Here is a 15,035-nt window from a genome sequence, read left to right on the forward strand (position 1 = left end):
CTACCAAAATATGTCAATCTCTTTTGGTCTGTACTCTCCTCAAAAATCTTGTGGTTGATTTGAAAAATTAGAAATAATGATGTATTTAATGGTATTGAAAGACTGCTTACTGAGTCTCTCAGGAGACTCATAACTTTGAATGTTTCCATGCCCTGATGAGGATTTCTAAGAAAAAGTTTGAAAGGCTACTTAGTGATGGGTATGCATCAATGTTCACCTGGGAGATACCCCATGGATTTACATGGAAAAGAACGTCAGAAGCTCAGTCCCGGTTTGAGATTGCTCTCAACAATTTCATGGTGGAGCTAGAAAAGGAAAGAAAGGTGCAGTCTAGTCCCATAGCAACTCTTCCACTGGCCACCAAGTTCCTCTTCAGAGATTCCTGAAGCCATCCCCTTTGCTGACCAAGTGCCTAGTAAGCTGATCTGGATGGATGGGCAGCTAGGATGGACCGCGTGTGTTGAGGAGGACATAGTACCCTTGTTCTCTTGATCAACTATTGTCCGAGGGTCGCTTTTTGTTGTTTTAAATCAATCTTATATCCTGATTACACTCGTTGCTTATAAACATATCTATGTAATACTTTGATTTTGCCACTGTTCAAGTTTTGAGCAAACTCTCTTTATGGTGTATCTTTAATAGAATTTTTTTTTGATTAGTGTTAGAATTAATGTTACACTTAGGGTTAGGGCTAGGGCTAGGGCTAGACTAAACTTTGGATTACATTTAGAATTAGTGCAAGGTGTACAATTAGAGTTATGATAAACTTTATAGTTAGGGTTAGACTTAGGATTAGAGTTAGAATTAGCATTATAATTACAATTAGAGTTGAAGTTAGAATCTACATACAATTAGAAATAGGGTTAGAATGAAGGTTTTTAGAGTTGAATTAGAGAAAATAGAAAGAAAAGAAAATTAGACACCAATCAACTATTTCTTTTTTTTTTTCAATAACAAATGTGATAACAACTTCATCATCTCAAAAAAATCATCTATCTTACTATTGACATAACCTTCACACCTTTTTTGTGCGAATCATAAATTTACAAGGTGCCATAAATCCACTCACAAAATAAATCATGTACGAAAAAAGAATTGAAGACTTCATTTATAATGTTTTGAAATAAACTAAATGGTTTTCAACGGACGAGATATGATTGACACATCCCATACTACAGGGCGCCGTCTAAAGTCATAACAAAGGTATTGAATATTCAAAATTCCGTTCTGATTCATGGTGAACCCATTTGGACTTTTCACTTGGATTTTTGTGAGTTTTTCAAATTTATGGTTTTTATGTGTATTTTTAAGGTTTGTATGTATTTATATGGATTGTTCGTTTTGTGCAGGAAAAAGGTAATTGTGGTTCTACCAGTGATAACGTTCTTTTTATGTTTTTTCTAATTTTTTTAATTTATTTTTGTTCTTGTCAGAAATAATATGTGGATGATATTTTATTGGAGCAAGCTGTGATAGAGGGGAAAATTTGGCTTTATGGAATGAAAAGATTTAATAAACCCTAAGAATTAAACGGAAAACTACATACCGTTTGATGACAATTCATGCACTGAGATTAGGCATGTTTTCTGTATTTAGTTCAAAACAAAAATGGAAAAAGAGCGCAACCCTGAAAATGCCGAAAATAGCTGTACATTTAGTTGAAAAGACAGAAACTGAAGATGCTGCAATTGCCTCTTTATATCTGTGGAAAATTCTTTAAAATGATATTTTATGGAAGGGTAGATAATCATTGAAATGCCTTTTCCATCTTCAATGATAAATTCTTTTTTCTGATGTGCATGTTGTTAGTAAAATCAGAATCCTATTAAATTTGGAGAACATCGAGTTTTTTGTTTTTTTTAAATAAAGCTTCCTCCTAAAGCCCCAATTTTATATATTTCAAAGCAATCATGCACCCCTCCTTTAAAATCCGGCACTAATATTGTTAGGAGGTGCATTGGCTGCACTGATATTGAAATTTGGAGATTTCTTTATCTTTGTCCACATAATTCTCACTTGCTTATCATGACCAGACAGATGCATACTGTTTCATTAAAGGGGAAACATTTAGGTTATTAAAAGAGTTTGTATTTTTCTTTTCATACGGCGTTTGGCAACAAGGCTTTGAAAGACCTCGCGGTAGGATGCATGTTATCTACAGCGAGGCCTTAAAAGATCGCTCAAAGTTATAAATAAAATCTGATTGCACTTTAAACATTTTGTGTCAAATGGTTTGTCAACGGGTATTGAACAATCCTATTTCCTTTAGTATCCTTTCTATACTAAGAGACTTTAATTTTAATTGTAAAAATGTTTCTGGATTCAATTGTGTCAGATCAACGTTTCGAGATGGAGCATGGAGTGTGATCTGAAACGTCTATGCAAAAAAAATATGACACAATTGAATCCAGAAACATTTTTACAATTATTTGTCATGGATTGTGAAAATTTGATATCATTGACTTTAATTTTGTTTGTTGACATATCTGATATCTAATTGAAATTTTATGCGCCCTTGCATATTGTACTTTATGAGGTATTTTGAGCATCTTATGTTGAATTATTTGGATTTAATTTTACTTATATTTAGAACAAACGTTTTATTTTTCTATTCAAGTTCTGCATCCAAACTATATAAAACATTGTATAGGCTAATGTCCTTTGCTCCTCACTACCTTCTCTTATTTTTTATTTTATCACTTGCAGGGTCAGCTTTCTTTCAACAATAACTTCTTACAAGAACTCCTAAAAGACATACAACTGCAGGTATTCTTCCGAAGCCTCAAAATGTTCCAACAAATTATTACCTTTACCATTACAGCTATTTTTAGTGGCTAAGATTACTGGATTTTCAAAGTTCAACTGATGCTTACAAAATAACCGATAATTTTGTAATAGTTTCCTCTAAACTGCTATTTCATAATCATGGGAAAATAATTCTCAATTAAAGGCAATTGCAAACTCCTTCCCAAGAAACCCTCTCGTGTTGGACTTGTAAATCAATAAAGTTTCAAGAGAAACCATTTGCATTATGCTATCATAAAGAGAAAATAAGTGTTTGCTGTAGTATGTGGTGCATCAAGAAATGACTATCACACACAATAGGTTCACCAACAAATACCAACCCAATGGATGGTCCTCTGAACCAACCAGAACACGTAACACAATACGAAAATTCAAATTTCAACATGGACTTCAATTGGTCCACGAACTTCATAGCAACATTTAAAGATTTTTGGTAGAGAATAGTCCCACTTTCAAACTTACAAATATGCATTGTATGGAAAGAAAGCTACCTTGCTATGTTTGTTCATCAAACAACCAAGTCATCTGTAGTAGATGCATCGGTGAGAAATGCATACATAGATTCTCTTCATCTAACAATATGAACCCAGGCGAACAATCAACTGTGTTGAGCAATCTCACGCAAGTAGCAGACATGTCAGTAGTGTGAGCAAATCCAATATTATAGGTAACCCATGCTCGTGAAGGACACTACAAACATAGTGGTCACAGAATTAGCTTCTCGCAGAATATCAAAATAATAGCAAAAGCTCTTCCACACATTTTGGAGACTTAGATGTATTAATAGATAGAGGAAGACATACACATGGAAAGCATTGCGATTGCTATGTAAGTGGAAGTCGCATTAGGGAAGTATTACAATACAAGATTAAACATGATCCATACTATGAAGTGTTGAAATCAATGAAGAAACCTTAGAACTAGACAAGGCGAGTATGGACATTTCACCCATGATTCACACCATTGAAACTAAAAGTGAAAAGGTAGTGGTACTAAAAACTGAAGCAAACACTATTCAAAATTAAACCAATGATGAAGTAAAGTACTCAACATCATTCATCACTAAATAAGAATAGCACAACTACTACTAACAATAACAACACATTGCATCACCAAACATAAAGATACCTCTTTTTCATGATATTTTAATTTCTAATATATGCTAGCCATGCCCAAGCTACAAAAAATCATACCTTACCTCAAAAAGAAATAATCATGCATACACCAAGAAGGAGATAAAAGGGGTCAAATCGCATTCTTTTTTCCAAATTAGTAAAGAAACAGGTTTCCCAAGGATAACACTAAAAGCATAAACTTAGATAACAATGTAATTCTAAGGTAAGGCATGTATTTGAATATCAACGAAATAGTCCTCAAACAGGCCTGTGAAGTATTCCTATCAAATAGAAATTAAAAACCGATAACATAGCTTAACACTAATTGACCTTCTCTAGAGCCCTAGTTAATATTCCGCCTTGAGATACTTGACTAATAGTATATGCTTCACCTGTTTGTGGTAAACAGATATGATATTGCCTATAATATTAACGAGTATATGGATTAGTTTATCAAAGAATAGTAATATCGGAGTTTAGGTTTTACATTCATCTTTACTCTACCTTTCTATTTTCTTGCTACACTAACATTTTCTAATTTAATGGTTGCAGTGCTATTGAAAGCAGTACAAAAGGAAAGGAGTAATGGATCATGCACTGTCACACCAAGTAGGAGGTGTACATGATACATTGCGCTTTGGCCTCCCTGGTGTCGAGTGACATCATCGTATCACACCCACTTCAAGTCCTTCGTGAAAATGTATGTCTTTAAATCCTTGGTGAAAATATGGATCCACTTTCAATCATTCTTTAACATTTTATGGCAGGTTCACAAATATTTTCATTTGTGTGATTTTAGAACAATTATACCACGATTTCCCTGTGAATAAATTGGTCCAGTGACCTCCTCTGTCTTCTGGCAGACTATCTATTTTTAGAAATGACCTTTGAGGATGATTTTATATTGTATTTATTTCAATTAACTGGTAAATACTAAATTGTTCATTAACTAAAGGCAAACCGTTTTTTTCCCATAATAAAAATGTCTTTCTTTCCCTGTCGATTTGGCATGAAAGGGTGTCCCAACCAGAGGCTTTAGTTGCTTTGGGTTCGTGGATCAAGAAGATTTATTGACTTGGATGCTTCGTATCCTCTTTTTGAATTTTCATCTAATCTATTTCAGATCATTCATTGGGTCATTGATACTCCCTATCATTAGTTCCGAATCAACATGGCTTTTTAACTTTTTTTGAAGATTCATATAAGGTTGTTTTTAGAAGATTCTAGCTTTGGAGTTAATCAAGAGTTCTGGAGAGGAAAGGACTTTAGGATATTCTTAATGAGATATTAATAAAAGCAATTAGTAGAAAATTTAGTTTTATTGCTCTTGTAGTTGCATGCAAGAGAGTTGAATCTAATGTGGGTGTGACAGAGTTTACAAACGTTCAAGTCTTCTGTATTGTATCTTCGAAGGAGTGAATCTCTTACTTTTTTTTGTGATTATAAGATTTTTAAATTTTTGTACATATTATTCATGGTTGTATCATGTAAAATTTTCTGTAATAATAGCCTCTTTAGTTGTATGTTGAAATTGTTTGATTTAGAGATTATCACCGCACTTACTCCTAATTATTTTCAAGACACATGAGTGTCTCAGAGAGCCTAGAGGAATTTTGACAGTCCGGAGTGGTCGGTAGAGAGGGTTTGTCAGGTTGAGGAATTCCTTACAACTTTCTCAACCTATTTGGAGATTTGTGGTATCACTTTATTCAATTTTAGTTTCCATTTGTGTAAAATAAGTTTTTTTTAAGAAAGGATCACAAAGGTCCTAGATTCCTACAGATTCGAGAATTGTAGCAGCACTCTTTGAAATTTTTATTGGCATAAAATTAATTGTAGCAATTGCAATGTAAAAGGGGAATGTGACCAAAAAGAAAGTTAATAAATTTATGTGAAAAATTTGGAAGGAGTTAGGCAGTTCAATGGAACAGCAGGAAGGAGAATCCTCCAACAATAAAATCAACTTCAGATGCAGAAGTAGCAATTGTTTGGATTGCTTAGAATAAGTTTGAAACACCAAAATGTGATTAAAAAAAATACTTCTTGAAAACCTCTGGTGCCGTATTAAGAGGCATCAACAAATTGGACGTGGCAAAATATGAGGTGTGAAAGTTAAAGATGGAGAGTATCCTTATAGAGAGAGACCTATTGATTACTGGTAAGGAATGAGACAAGGCCAGACACTAGGGAGGGCAATGATTTTGGCAGTTAGGGACATCATAATTTTCCTTCTCAAAGATTACAAGAGGGACTGAATTTGTTCTACTCGGGAATTGGCCATGCAATTTGAGATTTGGTAGAGGAGAAAAAAAATAAAAAAATATCTTGTTTATAAGATTTATATATTTATGCTCACATTGCAGAACAGTAGTCACTTATCTATTACAAGGTCATCTGAACTAGACGTTGTAAATCACAACATGCCACTTTATTGAACATTCGCAAGAAAGGTTCTAGATTAAGTAGTTTAGCCAAACAAATATGTTTAAGATATATCACACTAGCTTTTAATGAATGTGAAGGACAACTATTAAGAACTTTTAGCCTTGAATATCTTTGAACTTACATAGCCACAAAAGTACAATAACCAGTTTTGAAGTGTTGCACCTGCATTCTCTGCCTCTATTCCTCTGAGATAATTCTTCACTCAATAATTGATGTGCTCTGCCTCCGACTCATCATGCGTTCTGCAGCATGTGACTATTACTGGTTGGAGGCTTGTGCTGACGAATATGGATTCAATGATACATATTTTGAGGGTAATCTTTGTTTGGAATTAGACTGTATGTTCAATGTGCACATTATTTCTCGAATTATTTTATTACATTTGTGATGTTATATGTGATAATATTGCTGGTTTTCTGGGTCTCTGTTATGTCAAGAAGATTACAAAATATACCATATTGTCCTGTTTCTTAAGAAGTTGGATTTCTCAAGCTTGTTTGTTCAATTTTGTGAATGCTGGTCTGGATAACTATGGGTTTGTGCTAATATTTATATTGCTATATCCTGGTTCAGGCCCAAAAGCAGCAGACAGAAATGAAGCGGGATATTTTAGCAAATACTTATGGGTCTGCATTTCCCTTGAAGATGGACATTGAGCGACAAATACTTTCAAGGTAGTGATACTTGATGCAACTTGGTTTTATTGTAGTTTGTTTTTGAAGTAGCTGTAAGATTGCAATATCAAGTGAGATTGTTTTAGAGCTTTATATTGATTTCCCAGAATTTTAGTTGTTCGTTTTGTAAGCTGTCTCTCTAATTTAAGTATTGTGCCTGTGATGACATTTTTTTTATTCAATGTTTTGGCAGCTCATTTCACAAAGGTACTGGATATCATGCAGGAAGCATTGTAACCTTATACAATAATAGATTTGAGATTTGATTTATTGTTGTTGTAGTTAAATAATGAAAAAGGTTTGATTTATGTAGTCCCCACCCAGCAAAGAGCACAACTCAAAAATGAAAACATTGTAAATTCATGCTAAATATTTCCTATACCCTCCTGACAAATGATTACAGTTTTCTAGTTGAGTAAATACTCAAGTTTCATATACAGCTGTCAAACAGAGTGAGAACGCAGACCAAAATCCTGCCTATTAATATTACTTAACAAATTGTCAAATAGGGATGTAAAAGATATCCTATAGTCTCTACTTCTTAGACACCAGCCGTAGACTAAATTTCAACTGACATTTAACAAATGGGCATGCAAAGAAGTTAAGAACAGTACCTAGGCTCTAATTATAAAACACTATCTTTGCGACAAATTGTGACTGTTGTTTTCTGGAGATTTAGCCTGTGGGAAGGTTTATATCTTTTCAAAAGCTCTGATGAACATCTTGGATTCAATTTTAGAGTGATAATGCCAACAATTGGAATCTTTCACCTTGTATCTGAGTTAATTTGAAAAGCTCACACTGTGGTACAGGTTTAGTTTAGAGCCATATAAGCCTTTGACCCTTTTGTATTTGCCAGAATCATCAACCTGAAGATGGCAATTGGGCCCTTGGCAGGAAACTGTAATATCCTATTGTCAAGTAGCAGCCTGACATAGCAACCAAGTTTCTGGGGAATCCTCAGCTCTTATGCCAATCAGTACGTATTTGTTGCATTGAAGCTCTTCTTGAGCCTAAGAATGATGGATTATGCATTCAAATGTGCATATTGTTATTGATAATAGTGTTCTCTTACACAGAACAAGATGGATTGAAATGAATTGACAGATGTAACATACAAAATAGCCATTGTCCAGATTGAGACTGTCAAAGCTTTTAATGTCAATGTAACTTTGAAGATTTAAAACTATGTTCTTAGACATTGTTATTGGGTTCATAATTGAAGCCAATGAGAATGTATAGAGCAACATTTGTTGCTTGCAATAGGGCTAACCAAGCCTATGAGAATATATAGACTCTTGACTGTCAAATCTTTTAATGCCAATGTAACTTTTGAAGATTTGAAACTATGTTCTTAGACATTGTTATTGTATTCATAATTGAAGCCAATGAGAATATATAGAGCAACATTTGTTGCTTGCAATATGGCTAGATCCAAGCCTACAAGAATATATATATATAGACTCTCGAGTGATAACCTTTGCTTGCAATATGGCTAGCTGTAAAAATTTCTGACGTTTGCCAGGTTGCAAGCACAAGTTAAAAACTTGGTCATGGCAAAATCTTGGCAGGCCTAAAATTTCACTCGGACTTGGCAAGAACATTAACACATATTTACAAAATCATCTTAAAAAACATTCATAAAACTGAATTTAGGGAATTGATAAATAATTTTGCTTATTTATAGAAAAAAAAGAATTTCGATACACATCATAGTATCATACGATCATAAATTCAAATTCATTTGACTATTCAAATTTCTATTATGAGTGGAACTTGTAACCAATTGTGTTGATAAATTACAAATCTGCTTATAAGATGGTAGTAAGGCTGCAGTACTATGCAAAGTGATGAATTGGTGGCAAACCGTGTGAGAGCTGGCTGCACAAGTTCCTCATCGTTGGTGTGTTCTCTCATTAAATTAATCACCAAAGGGTTTTGGCAGATGTATTTTGTTATGTTTTTAAAACCTTCCACCATAGTTTCAATCCACCCACTTTTGCTAAGGAGCAGATAAATGTAATGGGTCGCACAAGGGCTCCAAAAAGTAGTACAGTTCTAATATCCTGAAGGGAATATTTTGTAATATCCTATCAAATTTAATTTGTTTCACAAAATTGAAATGTTAATGTCAGTCGACAAGCTTGTGAATTGGCTGTTGTAGATTTCTAATATTAATTACCTAATCTTCTGTTTATCAAGTATTAAACAACTACATTAAATATTAAATATTAATTATTAACTATTCTTATGGAAAGGTATGACTCTTCACAAGGATGTTGGAAGGATTAACCAAAAGCGTGCAATCTAAATTAACCAGTCCTTAGAATGCCATGCTCATGCTCAACATAAATTTTCTTCAAAATAGCGATCAGATTTGCTGATGGACAACAAACGTTATTAACTTGAAATCTTTAGCAATATCTACTAGAAAATCAGGGAAACCAGCATCATGGTAATTTTTGTATGAAACCACTCCAAGGAATTGTGGGTTTCATCTTCCAATTCCAGACCTAGAGGGTTTTTGTCCTTAGATTAAATTAACCAAAATTCCATGCTCCAACAAGGAGTAGAAATCAAATAATAGAACAGTTTTTTAGTGATGCCTCCTTCTCCTTCCTTGGTCTCTCTTAAATAGATGGTTTTCTCCAAGAGTCATAACTCTTGGAATGCCTCTTGATTAAAAAACTTTAATTATAACTTGTATAATCCTCGCTGAAATCACATTTTCTTCTTGTATTGAGGACCCACCAGGTATATTGTCTAGCACTTCATGTAATAGATTACTTTAAATCATTTTTTTCCAAAGTGTTGGGGGTACTCCCTCAAGGCCTTAAGATCGGTGCTATTATCCTCAGCTGCATATGCGATGTCCAAACAGATCTAATGTTGCATTAATATTTAATTCGTTTATCTGAACTTAATATTCACATTGAGCACTGTGTATACATTTCTATACCCTATCATGCTCATAGTTCTTAGATGTTGCTGTTATAATTAGCAGCCCAGTATTTATTTTGTGTAGCCAAGGTTTAGGTTTGAAGAGGGGATATTACATATTGCCCTTGCCAAGATTGCTTATCTTTAAGCAATCAGAAACTAGGTTACTGAAGAATTTTTGCACCCTCCCATGTAGCATTTTCTTTAGGAAGATCTTTCCATCAGATCAGATATTATGTCATTGTTTTGTTCCTCAGCCTTTTTTCTTTGAAATTTATAAGTGGATTTCTAGGTTGTGACTCTTTGGTCTTTCATAAATGGTTCTAGTGTGATTTCTCAAAAGGAGATGATATTAGTCTCATGGTTGTGCTTGCAATAACTTGTATTGGTCTCATGTTAATGCTCATGTGAACAGAATATTTGTAAATGATTGTTAAACTACTAAACTGTAATAGAATTTTTTTTTCTTTTACTGCAGAATGTCTTTGTAAGTTTCTGAAATTGCACTTTTACTGCAGCCTTCATATAATTGTCTACACAATGTCTGATATCTAGCTGAGAGTCTCTTGTATCAATATTCTTTTATATATTTCTTTGTAGCAACATAAGGTAATGTGTACTGGTTTAAGTGCCCCTGGATTCATGCGTGCAGTTTTACTCGTGCAGATTTCAGAGACCTTCTGGTCTGTTGCCTTCTTCTATGCTAGGTTTTGAGTCATTAACTGGCCTTGGATGATTTTACTGTGGAAGATTATCTGAATGGTAAGTAGGTTCAAGAACATTGCCAGCTCGGCAGGATTATTCTTTGTTTGCAGACCAAAGTGCTCTCGCTTTTAGATGCAAATTACAATAGAAATGTTTGAGGTTGCCAATACTAAGGTTGTTTTGAGAAGTTGATTTTTTCGTTGGAATTATGATTATTATTTATCGTCGTTGTTTTGTTGGAATTCTGATTACACTGAACAAGATTGTTTTAAGCCATAAATAACTTCAATTCTTTGTTATTCGTTGTCTACAGATCCACGGGATTCAGAAACATTTATGCCTGCAGACATGCACCATGGCATGGAAGTGCGTCTTGGTCTTTCGAAGGGGCCAGTTTGCCCTACCTTCATGTGATCAATTTTTGATCAACACATTCCGACAACTTTGATTTGGAGATAGTTGTTTATTGACTAAAAGAGTGCAATAAATGATCAAACTGGATAATGTTGTTTGACATGTATAACTTTGATAGGTTTCTTTTGACTCTCTGCAAATGAAGATTTTAATTTATATTTGGACTTGTAATAGCTGTCCCACCAAATTTGATGATTACGTTTTGATTTCACCATAGTGGACCTTAAACTGCAGTTTTGATTTTGCGATTTATATTTCATTTGGCAAGCAATTCCTGTATCAGATTGCTTGGCTAATTACCCAGTGCAGATTATTTTCTTGTGTTCATTCAAACTTTTCATGATGCATCTCAATATCACAAGCAGCTTACTCATGAGTTTCTTCCATGATTGTCATGCGAACAAGAAACTTTGATGAATTACAAATATTCAAAGAATATATCAATAGACACTTTCTAATCCTATATAAATATAAATGAGGTACACGTGTACACCATAGACGTGACATGGCTGCCCAAGTAATGGGCACCTTTACAGTGGCAACGACATTTGAATTTAGTTCACACACTTATGATTGTTGTGTGTTCTAACAACACTGCAACCTCTGGGGCTGCTTTTTATGTTCATGGAAATTAAAGTTTCATATATTTGGAAGCTCTAAATATATCTTTTTTAACATTCCTTCAGCATATGATTGTTTATAATCCATCAACATGTCATTGCAGGTCTGCATGGCTGCTGTTGTATAATATTCCCCACTTCAGTCTTGTTCATGTCTGCCTCAGTAATGGGCACCTCTACTGTGTTGGTGAAGTTTGAAGCTGGCTCACATCCTTTGATTATTGTGTGTTCCAACTTCCAACAACACTGCAAGCTCTCGGGATGCTTTTTTTGTGTTATGGAAATTGAAGTTTCATACATTTTGAAGCTCTTATTGCTCCAGATATGCCTATTTTAAATTTCCTTGAGCATGATTATGTAAGAAGTCATTAACACATCATTGCAGGTCTGCACGGTTGATGCATAATATTCCCCACTAGTCTTATTCTAAAGTGGACGGGCGGGAGTCAACCTAGGTTTACCATGTCTCTATTGGGTTATAGAGGCCTTGAGTTTGGAGGGAAGACAAAAAAATACTAGCCTCCTTAAGCGGGGTGTTAGAACAGGATTTGCCATTTTGTTGGCCATTATATGGTGGAGGATTTGTTATAAGTAGGACTTAGGGGTAGGATTAGTAGTTTTTATGGAGGACAATTACCTTAGCAAAAGAGGTGGAAGCCAAAAAGTCATCAAATAATTATTAGGAGGTGAGAAGTTATAAAATGTGATGTAAAAATTTAAAATGGGTGAAAAACTTGTCAAAACAAGCTGTATGCTTGAGTTGGAGCTTATAATGGAAACTGTAGTGAGCAAGACAACGTAGTTATATAATTAATAGATGCTAATTGAAGATTTGGGCATCAGGGTAATGTTTGATATGCTAAATTGATATTTTATTTTCAATGCCATTGAAATGCTTCTCAGTTGTTAATTCAAAGTTTAATAAATTCAGCTAGTTAATTTGGAAGTCCAAAGCCGACTCACAATCCCAACCCATTGCTTGGAAGCTTTTGCATGCTAAACTACCAGTGGGAACCCGACTTAAATTCCTCTGTCTGCCTTCTTTGTGTCCTTTTTGCAGCAAGGTTGAAACGCTTAAACATTGCTTTTGGTTTTGTCCACGTGTTAAGACTTTATGGACTGCTCTTGTAGTGACCATACGTGCCCTTTCCCATTTCCCTTGGTAATGGAGATTTGGTCTTCTCAGACTCTTTGTTGCCCATAATTTGATTTCTAGCTCATGTCGGCTTTTCTTAATTAAAAACATATGGAAAATTCGATGCTAGGTTGCATTGTCTCACTCCATTTCTCCCTTTGAGATTGACATTTTAACTATTTGCTCTAATCTGCATAGCTAGGTGTTCAGGTGTTAAGCAAAGTTTCTTTTCTAAATGCCCAAAGCATTACCAATGATGGTCTTGACCAACAAGCAAAAAGGCTTCTATCACAACTTCAAGCTAGAATTATGCCCAGTTCCCCTCAATTTAGTCTGGCATTTACTCAGGAAGCTTTTTTGGTTATAGGCATTACTTAACACCAATTTATGGAATGAGGGTTGTTAAGATAGAATGGCTCATTGTGCAGTATACAACAACTTCAGTATTTAGTCTACAACAACAACAAAACTTCGTGACTCACTACTGCTGCACTGACATTTAGAGTTCTCCTTTGCCCCCTCCAAGATCAACTTTCAGCATATGATGGGAATGCCTTTGCTTATTGCCATGGCTCCATGTTTTTATTGTCGTAGCTTCACATCCATTTGTATGACTGATTACTTCTTGTAGTGGAAGTGTTTTGTTTCACTACACTTCCTTGTTACTATGACTGTTCTTTTTTTGTTGTCTTTTTTCCAGCAGGTATCGTTGGTTGTTGTTGGCCAGTTTTTGTAATTGCATTTATAATCTGTAATTTTCAGTTGCTTATTCCAATAAAAAAAAAGTTTATATTGATAGTTCCATAGACCTAAATATATTTTTGTTTTATTTCTGAATATTACCTTCCAATAGCATTAGAAAGCTTAGCATGAGGAAAAAGTGAGTTGTAGGAGGTCTAATGATGGTTTAATAAGATAAAAGATATTGATATTTGATATGGGGGCATACAAGTATATATGCAGGCCCAATTTGATGGTTGATCACGGTAGTGACTAGATCCTTTAGAAAAAGGAGAGGGCACAATTGACAACTTAGAAGAAATATGTATACGCAAATAGCATAAACTAGGGTAAGGCTAGGGTCCCATGGATGGGGGCTTCCTAAAAAATAGAGTTGGAATTGCTGAGATTTTATAGGAATATTTTAAAGCTAGTGGTTCCATGAATTTTGTGCTTAAAAGTTTAAGCTCCTAAATTTAAGTATGCTCATGGTCCCATGAACTTTGTAGTGTAGATCAACTTAAGTTTAAACTCTTAAATTTAAGCAAGCTAGTGGTAAATAAATTTAGTTTTCCCTCTAAAATTCAAATGATTGACAGGTGGCAAAAAATATTCTTAAGCTGGTGGGGCAATTTCTAGCCCCACCCCATTTTCCCTCCCTTAAATTTACAGGCCTAGAAAGTAGGGGCTCCTATTTTCTAGGAAAAGATTCCAAATAATCCTGTAGCAAAAAAAAAATTCTTCATGGGACCACCTCTTCCTTAAAAATAGAGCTTAAGCCCCCCCATGGGATCCCTACCTAAGTTAATCCCTGAACAACTTATGTTTTCAAGGAATATGGTTGGGAGAGATCACAATGGAGAAAAAAGTGTGCCGCTTAGGGGATAAGTGATTAATAAACTCTAATTTCCAAAGAGAAAGGATAATAATATTTAGATTTGCTTCACAAAAAGAGTTTTCAGGATGGATATGTGAGTGAGAGGGTTCACAGGTTAGGGCACAGTCTTGCCTACGACTTTCTTTGCTTTTTTGCTATTTGTAGGGTGATCTTCGTGGGAGCAGTGCTGGGTTTTTGTTGCGTTAGGGGTGTTGTTGTGTGTGGTGTGTGGGTTTTCTTGCAGTGGTGTTCGAGGTTTGGGGTTTGGCTGTGGTGTGGTCCTAGTGTGTGGATTGGGGGTTGGCATGTTGGGAGATGGAGGAACATCAAGTTTCCTCTAGTTTGGTGGTTGCAAGGGTTGGGACGTGCAATGGCTCTTCTCTTGATGTGCATGCAGGGTCGTTTGACTCATTTTATGCTAGCAAGGGCTTCAAACTTAAGAAGGTGAATGGATGTTTGTCGAGGTGTCAAGATCGCTTGGTTTTGGTCATTCCTCCTGAATTGGTAATGGAAGATCTCTCTTACTGGAGCATGCATGCTTTAATCCGTAAAATTATTGGGATCCATATTTCCCTATTAGTGCTA

The 15,035-nt window shown here is 34.9% G+C and overlaps 1 pseudogene; it reads left to right on the top strand.

The window, feature by feature from the left end:
• The first annotated feature begins 1,745 nt into the window (after positions 1 to 1,745).
• Positions 1,746 to 11,484, top strand: LOC131034829 (cyclin-B1-2-like; annotated as a pseudogene).
• The last annotated feature ends 3,551 nt before the right edge of the window (positions 11,485 to 15,035 follow it).

This window comes from Cryptomeria japonica, chromosome 3, assembly GCF_030272615.1.
Source record: "Cryptomeria japonica chromosome 3, Sugi_1.0, whole genome shotgun sequence".
Taxonomy (NCBI): Eukaryota; Viridiplantae; Streptophyta; class Pinopsida; order Cupressales; family Cupressaceae; genus Cryptomeria; species Cryptomeria japonica.